The sequence below is a fragment of the Sminthopsis crassicaudata genome, chromosome 6 (genome assembly GCF_048593235.1).
Source record: "Sminthopsis crassicaudata isolate SCR6 chromosome 6, ASM4859323v1, whole genome shotgun sequence".
NCBI lineage: Eukaryota > Metazoa > Chordata > Mammalia > Dasyuromorphia > Dasyuridae > Sminthopsis > Sminthopsis crassicaudata.
The window spans coordinates 154,429,020-154,446,871 of NC_133622.1; positions in this window are offsets into that span (position 1 = coordinate 154,429,020).

Consider the following 17,852-nt stretch of genomic DNA (forward strand, 5'->3'; position numbering starts at 1 on the left):
CTTACAGTAGTTTAGTAATTTCATAAAAATAAATATGAAAGTATAAACAAATGTGAATTCATGAAAAATAATATAGCATATTAATGATCAACCGATAGAGAAGAGATGCTGAACTGGATAAATCCCACACTAGTCACAAACTGTCTATTTTTGGAAAATGAGAAAAATGGAAAATGGATTTATGGTAGGTGGAAAGGAGAGTCAATGTGCAAAACCAGTGATATTTATAAATGAACATTTATTATATTTGTATGACAATTATATATTTTTATGATCATTAAAAGAACTACTTAAACTTAAATGTCTATTTATCCAGTAAAAGTTTGAAGACTTCACAACAGTGCCTCAATTTAAAGAAGCATTAAATTTAATGACCAGCATTTTTGTGCATAAAACTATGATCCAACAAAAGAGAATCCAAAGGAAATGCAGTGCATAATCTTTGCACTTGGAAAATGTATAATTTCATTCAAGAGACAAACTTTGGATACCTCCCATTTACTCCTCCCTATCAGTTCTTGGGATACACAGAATTTATCAGTTCTTTCTTTTTATATCTCAGAATTAAACAAAGCAGCTAGGTGGTGTGGTCTATAAAGAGCTGAACCTAGAGTTAGGAATATCTGAGTTCAAATTCAACTTCAGACTTCTCAACTATGTGTCCCCTCAACTACTAAATGGAGATAATAATATCACCTCCAGCAACTGTGGTGATGATAAATTGGAATAATATTTGTAAAATGACATGCATATATTTGCATTATTAATAGAAATTAATATTATTAATGTTATTATTTCAAGCTGTTCAAACATTTGACAAGCCCAGGTAGTACAAAACTTCATCAATCCCTTAGGCTTTTATATTAGTTTTTTTGCTTGATTTTAAAGTTCCTCTAAGGAAGGACTTCTTAATTTTTTTTTCATTTGCAACTTCTTTTCAAGAAATTGTTATGACCCTAGATAAATATATGAAGTGGGGATGTGAATCAAACATTTCCTCATAATAAAACATAATTTTGTGACTCCCACATTCAGCTATGAGTCCTTATATGGGACTGCAAAACACAGTTTAAAAAGCTTTGTCCTAAGGTACTTAAGAATTATGTAAATGAAAAAAAAGTCTACTAAATCCTGAGCTATCTCAGATTTTTCTGCCAATTAATCCAGCGACATTTATTGAATGCCATACTATAGGTAGAAAAAAAGTTAGATAGGATTCGCTATGCTTTTGATGAGCATATCATTGCCTGGAATAAATGAAATAAAGAAATTTAGAGGGACTGGTCAACAAACCTCACCATTATAAACCAATTTAGTTGATATAATTTCCCAAAGAATTGCCAAGTAAAATGGTAGAAGATTATGAAGAGTATCCTTTAGTAAAAACAAGTGGAAGGGAAAACAGGTTTAAATCTGTCAACAATTTTTACTTTTCTTTATATTCTCAGTACTTGATAGATCCCAGGCACCATATCAAGTACTGAGAATATAAAGAAAAATAAAAATCACACACAAAAAATGTCCCTATTCTGAAGGAGCTCACAGTCTAATAGAGGAGACAACTTATAAATAAGGAAGATCTATTCAGGATAAACTAGAGATAATTTCAGAAGGAAAGCACTAATATCAAGGAGAATTAGTCAAAGAAGCTGTGTTTTTTGTTAAAACTGGAACAAAACAAGAAAAATCAGTAGGATAAAGTGAGGAAGAACTTTAAATACAGAGAACAGACAGTGAAAATACATCAGTTTGGGAAATGAAGAATCTTGTATAAGTATTAAGAAGGTGGCTGATGTCACCAAACCATAAAATATGGAAAGGATTAAGGTTTAAAATGAATGGGAAGATCAGAAATGACCAAGTTATGAATGACTTTAAAAGGCAAACAGAAAACTTTATACTTGGTCCTAGATTTACATCTAGAGATCCATGAAAGTTTATTAAATAGGGGGGTGACATAGTCAGATTTGCATAGTAGGAAGATCAGTTTGGCATCTGAATGGAGAGTGTATTGGAGTGGGGAGAGACTTGAGTTAAGTATCCTGAATTAAAGGTTATTAAAACAATGATAAGGGTTAGTGAAACAAAAATAATGTTGAGAGACCCAAATATGCATGTTGAATCCTTCCAAGGATAAAAAAAGAAGAAAACTATTAGGTAAATAAAAAAGGAAATAGATCTGTGAACATTTCTTTAAAAAATATTTTCAGCTTGAAGGACAATAAAACCAAAACATTTGAACCTAATACAATCCTAGCTTAATTTCCTGAGGTGATAGAAAGTGAAAAAAAAAAAAAAAAAAGAAAATAATAAGCTAAACCAGACCAGAAGTGGAAACATTGATGGAGCCAATGATTTAATCACCCACCAAAACATTGTTCTGGTCCCCTAAATAAAATACATGATCACTCAAGAGAGTTTGATATGTAACACAAGAAAAAAACCCAAGTAGATGAGTTTATGTAAGTAACATGATGAGATTATCATGCGATGAGATAAACACAAGAGAAGCAGGCATGAATGTCTGTGTTGTTAGAAGTAATACTCAGGTGAGGTCATAGATCTGTTGGAGTACTAGAGACGTAATTTTTTTTTTTAAAGAATCCAAAGTAGCTTTAAAATAATTAGAAACAATAAAAATGTGCATATAATTTTTTCTATAAGAACATACCTTAATATTCATAATAGGGAATAATAATCAGCAAATGCTCTAATTAGTTTTATTTACAATAAAATTTATATTCAAGTACTTTGTGTAATTAGTGGCTAACAGTATAAGATAACATCTTTAAACTTACATAGGAATATTTCAGATTCATACTCTTCCATTCTACAGTAAAAAGCTTATCACAAAATAACACTTTTACACAAAGAAGCTCTTATTAGAGCCAAAGGTCTTATTTAGTTAGCAAATTATTGTATTATATTATAAAAGTTTTCAAAAATACTATTTTTAATTTTAATAATTATTCTTCATTGTTAATGTTAGACCCTGTTTTGTTTTAAATAAAATACACATTCAGTCAGAGTACATAATTTGAAATAAAACAAATCTCTAAAGCACTAAGTCAATATTTTCCTTACTCTGCAAATGTAATTGTTTCCAAGTATTTTCATTAAAAAAGCTTTACTTTTTGCCACTTTTTATAATATGTTGCCTTCTCTAAGCATTGATGTCTTCCCTGGGAATTTTCTATTCATATCTTTGAAAACAACATCCAGACAGGCTTCTTCTTGGCATGACATACCATGTGTGAAGCCATATCAGGTCCAGGCTACTTTGTTCATAGTTAATTTGCTAAATTCCTTTGGAGAACAGATGTGGTATTTCCCTCTGAGCAATCAGTACAGCTGCAGGAATAGCTGGTGACCAAACAGAACCCACTGAGTAATGTGTATTTAGAACTGAGAGACCAGCAGTCAAATCCGTGAGCAGGAAAACTAAAAGTAGGAAAAGGAAAACTGCATCTATTGGGATGTACAGCTGAACCTGCCAGCAAGCATGATCTGCCTATGGAGTTGCTCCTTTTAAGGGGGTCTGTTTCTAGCAGAGAGTATGGTGTTATTAGCATATCCCCCTCTTCCTTGCTCCCTTCTCACTCTCTGTTGATACCTTTCTCTTTTCATAAGCCTGATCTAGACTTTCCATCTCTGCCTTGGGGGAGCCTTTTGATCTTGGTATGTTGCTGCTTTGACAATTAAGTAATGGAAACTGGCCCCTGACAAAGAAGGCTGGATTTTAAAAGGAGACAAAATAAACCTTAGGCACCACCCCTAAGGGTCAGGAGATGTCATGTACACTAACTAGTGTTTTTGGCCAAGTTCAGACAGTGGGAGGCAAAACCAACAACATGTGCACAAACTTCTTTAAGCAGTCCTGTTAAAGTCCTGTTAAAGACATCTTAATGAAAAGCTTCAAGATTGGTACATGAATTGAAAATAATTCTTGCTCAATTTTTTATGCAACCAGGTGTTATGTTTGTTGGAGAGTTATCTGAACAAAGACATTCTGTTTTAACCTCTCATAGAAACTTGCTTGTTTCCTTATTAAATCTCTCTCTCTGGATTCATGAGCAGTTTATCAAGTATAAGGTATATCAGAGATTACTTACATTGTAAAAATTCTCTAAGCCCTTCACCACTGCCAGCACCACCACCACTAACATCCCTAGCCTGAGCTGGGAAAATTCTCTTTCCCTTTTGGATTGGTTTAACTGTTTCAATCCTCAGACTACAAACTTAAGATTCTCGGGTGAAATTGATTTTAAATGACCATAGGTTTTAATAAAAATTTAAATAGCTTAAAATGTACATAAACCTTTAAAAGAATAAACTTCCACCTGTAAACCAGGAATTAGATGAGTAGACTCCTATCTTTTCCTCCTAGCACCTTAAATCCCCATCTGCTGTGTTGCTCATTTCCTTTTAAAGACCAGATTGTAAGAAAAAAACTCAAGCCTCTCTTCTGTGTCTGTAGCATTTCCTATTTCCAGTAAAGTTGAAGGAAGATGTCAGGGAGAACCATGAGGGCTGGAATGAGACACTGAAAATCCCCTTCTTTAATGCTTTGCTCATCTTGGCCGAGCTTATTGGTGTCCCAGAAGATGTAATGTCTTGAGAGGGGTGTGGCTATGTTATGGCAGAGAGAGTGAGATCTCAGAAAAAAGACCATGACAAATCTTATATGTGGGTTGAGGGCAAGGAGAACAATAAAGAATAATTGTCAAAATAAAAAAATAGTATTTTTTGAAAACTTTTATAATATATAACTTCCATGCTTCTTCCCTCCCATCTATTAAAGGGAAAACGGTCAGATTCACTGGACAGTGACTTCACATTTGCTTTGAATTGAATTCCACAAATGTACCGTGGAGTAGAGAAGTCTCACCAAACTTCTGCAGATACTACTTCCCAGTCTGATTTTCACTCTCACTCACTCTTGCTGGGCTCTTCCATCAGTGGAATGGGCCACCTTCATACATACTTTCCATTACCATGAGATGTTTGCTCTCCTTCCCCACTTTCTATCTCATCTAGAGAACTTCTTGACAAAAAAAAAAATCTTCCTTAGGTCAGCTTCACTACTGCCAACCTTTCTTCTCTAAATTATGATTAAAATACATGCATATCTGCATGGAAACATTTTACTAGTCCCATTATCTGCAAAACAAAATATCTGAGGGAGAAATAATCCTGAAATTCAGTATAATCATTAATATAAAATGGTTACCCCTCTCTACTGCTTTCCTTTGTTTATGTGGCAATACTGTTCATAATTCTGCTACATATTAGCAATAAATATCTCTTTGTAAAAGTTAGTCCATTATCAGTGGTTAAATCAAATTAGGTTGCAAATCAGTAGTACCTAATAATAGGCAACAAACATAGTGAGGAGGTTGAGCCAATTGCAGCAGAGTATAACTACCCTTATCCTTCAGGGTACCCTAAAACTGTGAGAGAATATGAGTAATGTGATGTAAAATATTCTATATTTACTTTTGAATATGTAGTGTGTTTTCTCCTATTATAATATAAAATCCTTAATAGCAATGACTCTTATTTTTATAATTGTAAAAACAATGATAAGAATGATGATAATATTACAAGTTAGCATTTATTTTGGGGGTTTTGGGGCTTGAAATATGTTCCAATTTGGGGCTTTACATGAATTGCTTCTATTAATCTTTACAACAAATCTCTGAGACAGGTTCCACTTCCAGGGTATAGCACAGAATCTGTCACATGATAGATTCTTAATAGCTGTCTTTTTCTCATTATTATTTTTCCCTAGCTAATTCTAATCTTATATTAATTAAATTATATTAATCTATTAGGTAACCAGCATCTTTATAAATATGGCAAAAACATTGCAGGATAAAATTAGTTCAGAGGAAGCTTGAGAGACTCAGCAAAACAAAGGCACCTCAATAATATGTCCTGGAGGTGATTATAGGTACATAAGAAATGACAGTAAGGAAATTTAAAAAAAGGAAAAACACCTACATTGGACCTAGATAGAAATCTATGTTGGAGTCAACAAAATTTTCATTACATCAAGGAAGCAATGTACAAAGTATGTGAAAGAGGGAAGATACCAGAGTATAAAACAAACTGCAGATCTTATAAAGTAATAAAAAAGTAATTAAGAGAATAGTACCTATGGACTTCTATACATATTGTGGAAAAGGAAAAAGAATCTTTAATGGAATGAAGTACTTTCAAACATTCCTCATTAAAAAAAAAAACACTAATTGCATAGAATCCTTGAAACATAAACAAAAGAGACAAGAAAGGTCTAGAAATATAAATACATTTGAACAATTGGAAGTGACTAAATGATGACAAAGTGCTTCAATTCTAATAGAGAGAAGAGACAAGAGTCCTGTCAAGAATTCAATGTCTTCAAGGGGTACAGAGAGAGGTTAGAAAGATAAATGGATGTGGTTTTCTTATTTGGTTTATTTTAATAGAAGAAAGAAAACAATAAGGAAAAGGATACACTAGAGGAGAAATGAATAGAAAATAGAAAATTACTTATAATTGCAGTGTATGAGAAAGAAATATACACATCGAACCTCATTCTTATCTATCCCAGAAAAAGAAGACAAAAGAATGTTAAACACATCCATGAGTGCACACACACATACATGAATTTGAAATAGAAGTAAATTAAATTCAACAAGGAAACATGTATGGCTAGGTGGGGGTAGAGGGGCATTTGAAAGAGAATAAAATCTGTCTTGCTAACTAGAGAGAAAATAACAAAGCAGACCAACTTTAGAGAGTAGATCATAAAGTAAAAATAAGAGTAGAAGAAAATATAAATCAGAGAGCTGACTTTGGGATAGGTGATATAAGAAAGAACAAAAGTTTTTGTGAATAGCATTATAGAGTTAATAACACTGAATATATATATATATATATATACATACATACATATATGTGTGTATATGTATATATGGATATATATTCATTGTCTTTCACCATTTTCTTCTTGTAGAGGAAGAAAGGTACAAAGAAAGACACATTAAATTTTATTCAAAGATTTTATTTTAGGTCACTCTATGTGTCTTTCCATTTCAAGTATGTCTCTTATAAACAATAGATTGTTTCTCATTCATTTTAGTAGATTTCTAAACTGTTGCTGTTTTAAGGGTGAACTTATTCCATTCACTTCCCCAATATTACCACTTGTATATTCCCAATAATGTATTTCACAATAATTACTACGATATTATGTTTTCTTCTCTTTATCCTTCTCTCTTTTTTTACCTCTCTCTTCAAAAGTCATTTTTTTTTCTGACCACTATCTTTCTTAATCTATCTCCCTTTTATTATCCTACCCCACTTTCTTTTATCCCTTTCCTTCTTACTTTTCTGTTGGGTGAGATAAATTTCTATATCTAATTATGTGTTTATGTATGTGTATATATGTATATATATTTTTCCTCTTTGAAACAATTCAGATGATAGTTAACAGTTCCCCAAAGTTGCCCACCATCTACTCTCACTTTCCCCTATGTGAAATAATTTTATCCATTCTTCCTCTCTTTCTCCTTCTCCCAGGGCATCCCTCTTTCTCATATAACTATTTTTTAAAATCATCTCAACATAATAAACTCATTTTACATGCTCTTTCTATGTAGAAATCTTCTAATTGGTCTAATAATGATGAAATTCTAGAAGATACATGTATTGTCTTTCCATATAAAAAAGTAAAATGTTTCACCTTAAGTCCCTTGTAATTTCTCTTTCATGTTTTTCTTTTTATGCTTCTCTCAAGTCATATTTCAAAATCTAATTTTCTTTTCAGCTTTGGTCTTTTCATCAAGAATGCTTTAAAAATATCCTCTCCCTCTCCTTCCCCCCCAAATATAGGATTATAGTCAATTTTACTGGATAGATTATTCTTGGTTGTAATTGCAGTTTTTTTGTCTTCCTATTAGAATATATCAAGCCTTCCACTCTCTTAAGCTAAAAGCTATAGTGTTTTGTGTAATTCTGACTATGGCTCCATGATATTTTAAGTTTCTTTCTTGCTTTTTATACTATATTATCTTAGATATGGAAGCTCTGAAATTTGTCTATAATAATCTTGAGAGTTTTCAATATGGGATATCTTATAGGAAGTAATTAGAGAATTCTTTCCCTTTTTACTTTACATTCTAGAGCCAAAATATCTGGATAGTTTTCCTGGATAATTTCATCACATGTTTATGTTTAGCCTTTTGTTCTGTCATGGTTTTCAGATTATCCAATTCTTAAATTCTCTCTTAAACTATTTTCCAGATGAGTTGCTTCTTCTATGAGATATTTCACTATTTTTTTCATTCTTTTGATTTTATCAAGATTGTTTCTTGATGTCTCATGGAGTTTCCACTTGGACAATTCAAATTTTTAAGTAATTCTTTTCTTCAGTGATATTTTTGCCTCTTTTACTTACTATTATTATTATTATTATTACTAAAGCAATTGGGTTAAGTGACTTGCCTAGGGTCACAGAGCTAGGAAATGTTAATTATCTGAGGCCAAATTTGAACTCAGGGCTTCAGGACTGGTGCTCTATCCACTGCATCACCTAGCTGCCCTTCTTTTACCTATTTTTAAGGTGCAATTTTCTTCAGCATTTTTTGTGTTTCTTTTATCAAGAATTGCCTTTTCATAAGTTTTGTAAATCAGACATATTCATAATTGTTCTTCTACCACTCTTTCTTTAATACTTTTTTCTATTTCTTTAATACTTCTTGTAATTCTTGTTGAGCTTATTTCCAACTTTCAACTTTCTTTTTTTGATGCTTTTCTTATAGCTGTTTTCACATTGTCTTCTGAGTTTGTGTTTTAATCTTCCCTACCACCATATTATGGTCAAATTATTCTATTGATATTTGTTAATTTTTCCAGCATATTTCTTGACTTTGAACTTAATGTTACATTTGGGCTATGTTGCCAGGATTGTTGTTCTTATTTGTCCTTAATCCTTGAAAAGTACCATAACATTACAGAGGTGATTCCATGACAAGCAAATGAATTGGATTTAAACGAGGGAGAGCTATGCAAGGTCACTTGTTTCATTTTCCCCTCCAGAGCCATCTGAGTCCAATGACAATGTATATTTCAAGATGACTTGAGATTATCCTGGATACAATGGCCTTTTTACGCTAAGATCTTTAACAGGTTTCAGTTTGACTGAGGCTGTACCCATTCTGTGATTTAGGCTAAGTAGCAATTGAGGCAAAGAATCTCCTCTTTCATCTAGTCCAAAAAAAAATCCAAATAAATAGAGTATCATATCTTTACCTACAGATGTTCTAAAAGCATTTTTCCTCTTTTGTACCTCTGAACCCTATCAAGATATTTAGAGGTTAGCTAGATTTCTTTCTTCTAATTGGTCACCAATAGGTCTTAGGCCAAACCCCATTTGGGTTTGGATCCTAATTAACTCAGGTTGAAATGTAAACAGCAGTCATTTCTGCTTTGGCCAGAAACGCCATCCTAAATTAATTAATTAATTGGGGTTTTTGGGGTTTTTTTTTAACTAGGTGAAAGAAGAGATCCTTTCCCTCAATTGCTACCTAGCCTCAATCACTGAATGGGTATGGCCTCAAAGTCAGAGCTGTTGAAAACCTTAGCTCAAAAAAAGGTCATCTTCCATTGCATCCAGAGCCATCTCCAGCCATCCTGAGCTATATCTTGACACTAAAACCAGAGACAGGTGACCTTACACAGCCCTCCATCATTGAAATCCAGTTCACTTGCATGTCATGGCATCACCTCCTTGATGTCATGGTCCTCTTCAATAACAAAGGACAATCTTTGTTGCCAGGGCATGAGTTGATGTGATAGAACTAAGGATTCTGGTGACAAGAACTTTCTTTTCTGGGTTGTCAGTAGCTGCGGCGGTGTTAACCAGAGGGGTAGTTGCCAGACTTTATTTCCATGGGGACTCTTTCCCAGGATTATGGCTGAGGGAACAAGGCTGGCACCATGAGATTCTAGATCCATGGTACCCTGGTTTGAATATCTTCACATTGCATAATGGTAGCTGCTGCTACTTCTTGCTATTTTTGTCACTTCCAAGAATCTCTACTTTTTAATTTTCTTTCAGTAAATAAAGCAGTGACTTAAAGACTATGCATATCCCTAATTCAGAAAAAATATTATATTCTTTTTTATTAAAGCTTTTTATTTTCAAAACTTATGCATGGATAATTTTTCAACATTGACCCTTGAAAATCTTGTGTTCCAATTTCCTCCCTTTCCCAAACTCCTCCCCTGGATGACAAGTAATCCAATATATGTTATATGTAGTAGAATGTGTGTTAAATCTAATATATGTATATATATATGTATATATATATATATATATATATATACATATATATATATACAATTATCTTGCTGCATTAGAAAAATCAGATTAAAAAGGAAAAAAATGAGGAAGAAAATAAAATTCTAGCAAACAATAACAAAAAGGTGAAAATGCTACTTTGTGATCCACACTCAGTTCCCCCAGTCCTCTCTCTGGATATAGATGACTGTCTTCATCAAAATGTTATTGGAACTAGCCTGAATCATAGCATTGTTGAAAAGAGTCATGTCCATTAGAATTAATCATCATATACACTAGTTGATGCCATGTACAATGATCTCCTGGTTCTGTTCTTTTCACTTATCATCAGTTTGTGTTAGTTTCTCCAGGCCTTTCCGGAATCATCCTGCTGATCGTTTCTTATAGAACAATAATATTCCATAATATTCATATACCATAACTTACTCGGTCATTTTCCAATTGATGGACATCCACTCAGTTTCAAGTTTCTTACCACTACAAAGAGGGCTGCCACAAACATTTTTGCACATGTGGGTCCCTTATCCTCCTTTAAGATCTCTTTGGAATATAAGCCCAGTAGAAATCCTGTGGTATGCACATAGTTCTAAATTTCTCCCCAGAATGGTTGGATCCATCCACAACCACCAGCATGTATTAGTGCTCCAATTTTCCCATATCCCCTCCAATATTTGTCATTATTTTTTCCATCATCTTATACAATCTGAGAAATGTGTAGTTATCCATGATAATCTTATAGTCATGTTGAGACTTCTCTTCTTTGAGGTTAGATTTGCTGGCACCCCTTTTTCTTTTTTATGTAATTTATGGCTGAACTCATGTAGTTTTAGGATAGATTCTGGAATATATATTCACAAACTGGGAGCTCAGTTAGCCACCATGGCTAGAAATCAGGATAGATCACATTTTAAAAAAATAATATGTAAAAAAATGTAAGATTTAATACATTATAATGAATTGACATGAAAGTCAATAAGTTTAATTATTTTACTCCCTCTCAGATATTGTACATTATTATATCTATATTTAAGGGAAAGACAAAGTATATATTTAAAAGTAATTTATTTAATGCACATTACTTTATGAATGAAGCTGGGAGAGAAAAATCAGAACAAAAGGAAAAAATCATAGAAAAGGAAAAAAAAAACACAAAGAAGTGAACATAGCATGTCTTGATTTGCATTTAATCTCCATAGTTCTTTTCTGAATGCGGATGGCATTTTCTATCCAAAATCTATTGGGATTGCTTTGGATCACTGAACAAAGTCTCTCATAGTTGATTATCACACATTCTTACTCTTATTGGGTACAACATATTCCTGATTCTGCTTGTTTTGCTCAGCCTCAATTTATGTAAATCTTTCTAGGTCTTTCTAAAATAAGTTTGCTCATCATCTTTTGTAGCACAATAATACTCCATTACTTTCATATACAACAGCTTACTCAACCATTTCTCAATTAATGGACATCTACTCATTTTCCAATTCTTTGTTACCATAAAAAGAGCTGCTGAAAACATTTTTGAATGTTGTCTTTTTTCCTCTTTTATGATTTCATTGGACTACAGACCCAGTTGTGTTACTGCTAGGTCAAAGGATAGCATAGTTTTATAGCTCTTTGGACATAGTTCCATGGTTGGATCATTTCACAACTCCATCACCAGTTCATTAGTGTACCAGTTTTCTCAAATCTTCTCTAACATTTATCAGTATCTTAATCAATCTGTGAGGTGTGACGTGATTCCCCAGAATTGTTTTAATTTGCATTAAAAATATGATTATTTTAAACCATATGTGGCACCTTGACACAAACTGACAGGGTCAAGGCATTGACAGCAAATACAGAAAAGCATTAACACTAAATATACCTATAACATGTTTAATTCTAGAAGGCCATCTGCTGCCTTCTAACAAGCACTTACAGTTTTCTCCTTTTTTTAAGCCACTCTTCAGAAGGAAGTATTCTCTGCTCCAGTAGACCTAGATACAGCACCAACCATCTTTATCTCATGGACATACTAAGTAGTAGATCTTATACTCCTGACCTTTTAGCTAACAATAATAACTCTAGTATTATATTAGATTTACTATTCACATGCTACCTTCTATTTCTTCATTAGATAGTAATTTCTAATATTCTGTTTCTTTCGCTGTATTCATCAAAATCACTATCCATATACGGAACAAAATCAACTTTATCTTTTCTCCTGTCTCATTTCAACCCTGCTCAAATATTCCATTACATCCTGTACAATTCCAGTTTCATTTTATTTGCCTATTTATAGATTGATTAATTTAATTGACTGAGGTAAGAACTTGGCCAGAATCATACAGTTAGAAAGTGTCTTGGGGTTTGAACTCAAGTTCTCCTGACTCCAAGACGCTATTTACTATGCCACCTAGCTGCCCCTCCAATTCAAGTTCCTTCTTTTTATGAAGGGACTATAAAGTCCCTTCATTCTGAACCTATTTTTTTCACACTCTTTCCATCTGCCAGATTTAATGGAATTCTGGCCCCCACCCTTCTTACACTGTCTCCCTGGTCCTAGAAGTTAATGTACCTTCAATTGATTAATCATCTGATACTTATTAAGAGAATACTTTGTGCCAAGTATTGTTTTATTTGCTTGATATTTCCACTTACTTGCAAATATAATGAATGAAACAATCCTTAACAGCAAGTAGGTTGTAATCTAATGAGAGATCACATATATGTATATAAGCATATAGAAAAATAAATATAAAGAAAATATAGACAAATAAATACAAAGTTGTTAAATATAAGGTAGTTTAAAAGGGAGGACAGCACTCTTTGAGGAAACCAGAAAATTCTTCATATAGAAAATTGAATCTTGAAGGCACTGAATCTTGAAAGAAGAAATGCATCCTATGAGACAGAAGTGAAGAAAGATTACATTTCATATATATTGTATAACAAGTGGAAAGATACAGAGATGGCATATGGGCTTTCATGTGAGGAATAGAGAGCTCTAGTCTTTTATTTATTTTTGTCCTATATTTATTTATTTGTCATTTATTTGGGGGAAGAAATGGTATGAAGGTAGAAACAATAAATTTTGCAATTTATAATATGTGGAGAAAGCAAAGTGAAGAGTAAAGAATAATACTCAAGATATGAACTTGGGAAGCTGGAAGATTGAAGCTGCTTCTTAATAGAAATTAAGCACTTTACAAGAGAGTTGTATTTGGAAGATGATAGATCTTTAAACATGTTAAATTTGAGGTGTCTTCAGAACAGCCAGTTTAAAATGTCCAACAAACCATCAGAAGTACAGGGATGAAGTTCAGAGAATAGACCGGGGCTAGACCAGGAAGTCATTAGCATAGATAATAATTACTCTCAAGGGAGTTGATGAGAGGAGCACTAAGAGAAAGAGTATATAATATAGAAAGAATAAACACTAGCACAGGTGTAGAGATGGTAAATAATAAGGAAGAAACCAATAAGATAGGTAGAAATTGAGGACTATAGAAGGGGTAGCAGTGGTGGAATTGAAATTTCAATGGGCAGACATTTCAACAGACAGAATTAAAATAATTTGCAAAGTGGCTGAAAAGAAATAGAATATGGAGGACTGAGTTATCAAAAGTTTTGCACTGAAGTAGAGTAATTAACGTGAAATGGACTCAGTTTTCTCAATAAAGTATGATACAAGGTTATCATCTGAGAGAGGAAGAGTAGGGGAAGATGTGGTAGGCTTGAGGATGTTTTCAAAAAGCTTTTGTGTAGAATAATATAAAAAAAATAAATTAGAGAGAAATAAAGGGATTGCCTTGCTCTAGTGAAAACCCAATTGAAGTCATATAACAAGAATTAGTAAATTACAAGGATTTTCTCCAACTCCATTTAGTAGCATTAGAGCAAAGAAGATGAATAATGAAAGTCAAGGAATGAAGTCTGGAAAGGAAGTATTACTTAAAGGAAAAGAGGGCAAGAACTTTGAAAGCAGAGGCTGTGTAGGGTTGAAGTGGCTTACTATAAGGTTAAGATTATAGAACAATGTCAGAGTAGGGATAATGACCTGAGACTATACTGAGGTTATATTACATTATATTATAATACATATCATATAATATATTATATATATATATGCTTTATAAGTATTTTATTTAATCTTCACAACAACTCTTGAAGGTAGTTGCTATTATTTTACTCATTTTGTAGCTGAGGAAACTGATTATGCAGTGGTTGAGTGACTTGCTCACATCACTCAGTTATTAAATGTCTAAGGCTGGATTTGAACTTAATTCTAACTCCAGGTCCATCATTCTATCCACCTTATCAGCTGGCTGAGGATCATGGAAAGTAAAGGTATAAATAGAGATGAAATGCTTTGTTATAAACACACAGAAGCATTTTAGAATATATGTAAATAAGGAAGTGAAAAACTTGTAAATAACGGTAAGATACAATATTTGACTATCCTTACATGTATGTCAGTGGAATCAAAAAATAGGTCATGAAATTTGAGAACCTGAAGAATTAGATTATCAGGAAAGTTAAACAGACATTGGCATGGAAATTCAAACTCCCTAGTGAGGACAGAAGATGTTAAGACAAGTGCTTATCTAGTTGGATAAAAGAGGGAGGTTGGAAATGGGAAGGAAGTTAAGTATATAGTATCAACATAGGGAAATGAGGTTTTTATGAGGATTTTTTCCCTCTTATATCTTCTTTCATCTCTTCCATTTTCACTGATGCTCATATTGCAATACATTAAGTTCCTAATATTCTCCTTGCTTATAGTTTCTTTATCTTGCCAATTATAGAAGTCAATTTTTTAAGTCTATGTGTGAAAGATACTACAAATGAAGAATTGCATAGAAGAAAGGATGTAGAGGAAGTAATGAAAGGAATGTTTGACTATGCTCTTTGAATATCATTTTACATCTGGCCACATATGATACCCTGATGCTCTAACACCTTGCTAACTGTCTTTATCTGATAGACATACTGAAGTGGATGACATAAACTAGCAAAGTGGAAGAGTTTTCTGAGGGGTTCCAAACAGCATGAGCATGAAAAAGTTAGATAACCATTTTTTTGGAAGGCTTGGAACAAGAATAAGATGTATTAATTCCATTCTTATTTTGGAGAGGCTCTGAATTTGCACTATTTATAATAGTCAATGGAAAATTAAAGGCATTTAGATTTGTTTCTCAGAGATTCTGTAGTGTTGAAGTCCTAGAACTTATGGAACTCAATTTGGATGATACGCTGAATAGCCCCTTACTGTATACTGGAGCAAGCTTGTACTAGCTTTCAAAAGCTAAATGTTAAATTTTCAGTGTGAGCATATTCATTTTAGAAATCAGCACATGCTAAAAATCAGGACTTGATTTATTGTGTTGTTGATTTTGAGACTTAAGAGATAAAGAAAATCTTAATAATTTAGATTAAACTTAAAAGTATCATAATTACAATTTTTCCTGAAAGCTGCTTATTAAAAACTCCCCCAACTTTAAAAGGCAAACATTTAAAAGGAAAAGTATTGTCACAAGAGGAAAAACTATTTGCAATTAGCTGAACCTAAACATGTTTAAAGAACAAATCAAAGAATAGTTTTGGAGCTTTTGGAGAAAAAAAAAAGAATAAAGAAAATTCCCTTTTATCATATAACAAATGAAAATAAATAAATTAATTATTCAAAACTTGATATCAAATTGGTTCTGGGAAGTTTGAAATGAAAGTTATACAACCCAAACAGATATAAAGTCAACAACAGCAACAAGAAAGGAGGAGTGTCGCAGCTTGTAGATGAGATAATAATGGGTTTCATGTTCTCAGTCAATAAAATAGACATGTTAAACTTTCACATAAGAATAAAATCACTAAAAACAACTACTAACCATATTAAAATAGGTGTAGATGCTTCAACAATCTTTTGCAGGATGACAATATTCAATGAAGAGTGGTCTACTATTGGTTTGAGATGATTATTTGTAAAAGATTAAATATGTATAAGAAGCAATTGCGTTAAACTTTATATAATGGCCAATTTAGTTTGCTTCTTTATATTTTGCTCTTTGCCAAAAAAAAAATGTGGATTCATGTCTGTACAGCTCTCATTTCTATAGTTTTATGTAAAATTGGCTCTTTAAAAACAAACTGTTTTTTCTTATTAAAAGAAGAAATAAGCATATGTGTTAGAATCCTTAGTAGGTGATGTCAGTACTTAACAATTCTCTAGCTTAGAGTTCACATTTTTAGTTCAAACCTTTAAAGGAGTTTACACCTTTAGACTTGTGAAAGGCGTTTACACCTTTAAAGGAGCTAGCTCATTGGTGATGTAACAAGTTCCCACAAGCCCATGGAGTGCTCAGAAGCTCATTCTCTGGGAAGATATAAGGAGCCAGAATTCAGAAAAGAAGGGTCATTCTAGATTCTACTGTGGTGCTGGCTAGGGAGACTTGGACAAGAGCAGATTCACAAGTCTAAAGGAAAAGCCTGTTCATGGACTTCCAGGAGATTCACAACTAGGATTGACTTCTGGGAAATCCACAATCCCACACTCTTGGAGGCAGAGTCTGATTCATTCCCATGTCTACCTTCATGCTGGCTGGAGACTTTGGATTCAGAGGCAGCTAGAGACTGAAGCTGGCTAGAGACATTCTGACAAGAGCTCACTGGGGAACCAAGGAAAGAGACAGTAAAGGACTTTAACTCCTGGCTGAATTTTGGGATTATTGAACTAGAACTAAAGCCAAGGCTGCCTCCCCAGAAGCTCCCCAAGAGATCTCCTCCCAGAGAACAATTATGATTTAGAGACAATGGGACTTTACATTTTGGCGTCCAATGTGGGGCAAGGACTTTTGCTTATCCTGACTGGCTGATTCTGAGCACCTCAGGAAACTAACCCGAACATAACACATATGAATACAAAAATAGGATATGTCTATAAGAAGAATTGTGTAAAAGTTATATATGTTCTATACAAAAATCATAGAATTTCAAGAAAATGTAAAACATGCTCAGAGCACATTGGCAATGTCCCATATAACAGATATGTAGGAATCCATTAGAAAGAGTCAACAACAAATGTTGGAGGGGATGTGGGGAAACTGGGACACTAATACATTGCTGGTGGAGTTGTGAAAGAATCCAGCCATTCTGGAGAGCAATCTGGAATTATGCCCAAAAAGTTATCAAACTGTGCATACCCTTTGACCCAGCAGCGCTACTACTGGGATTATATCCCAAAGAAATACTAAAGAGCGGAAAGAGACATATATGTGCCAAAATGTTTGTGGCAGCTCTTTTTGTTGTAGCTAGAAACTGGAGGATGAATGGATGTCCATCAGTTGGAGAATGGTTGGGTAAATTGTGGTATATGAAGGTTATGGAATATTATTGCTCGGTAAGAAATGACCAGCAGGAGGAATATAGAGAGGCCTGGAGAGACTTAAATCAACTGATGCTGAGTGAAATGAGCAGAACCAGAAGATCACTGTACACTTCAACAACAATACTGTATGAGGATGTA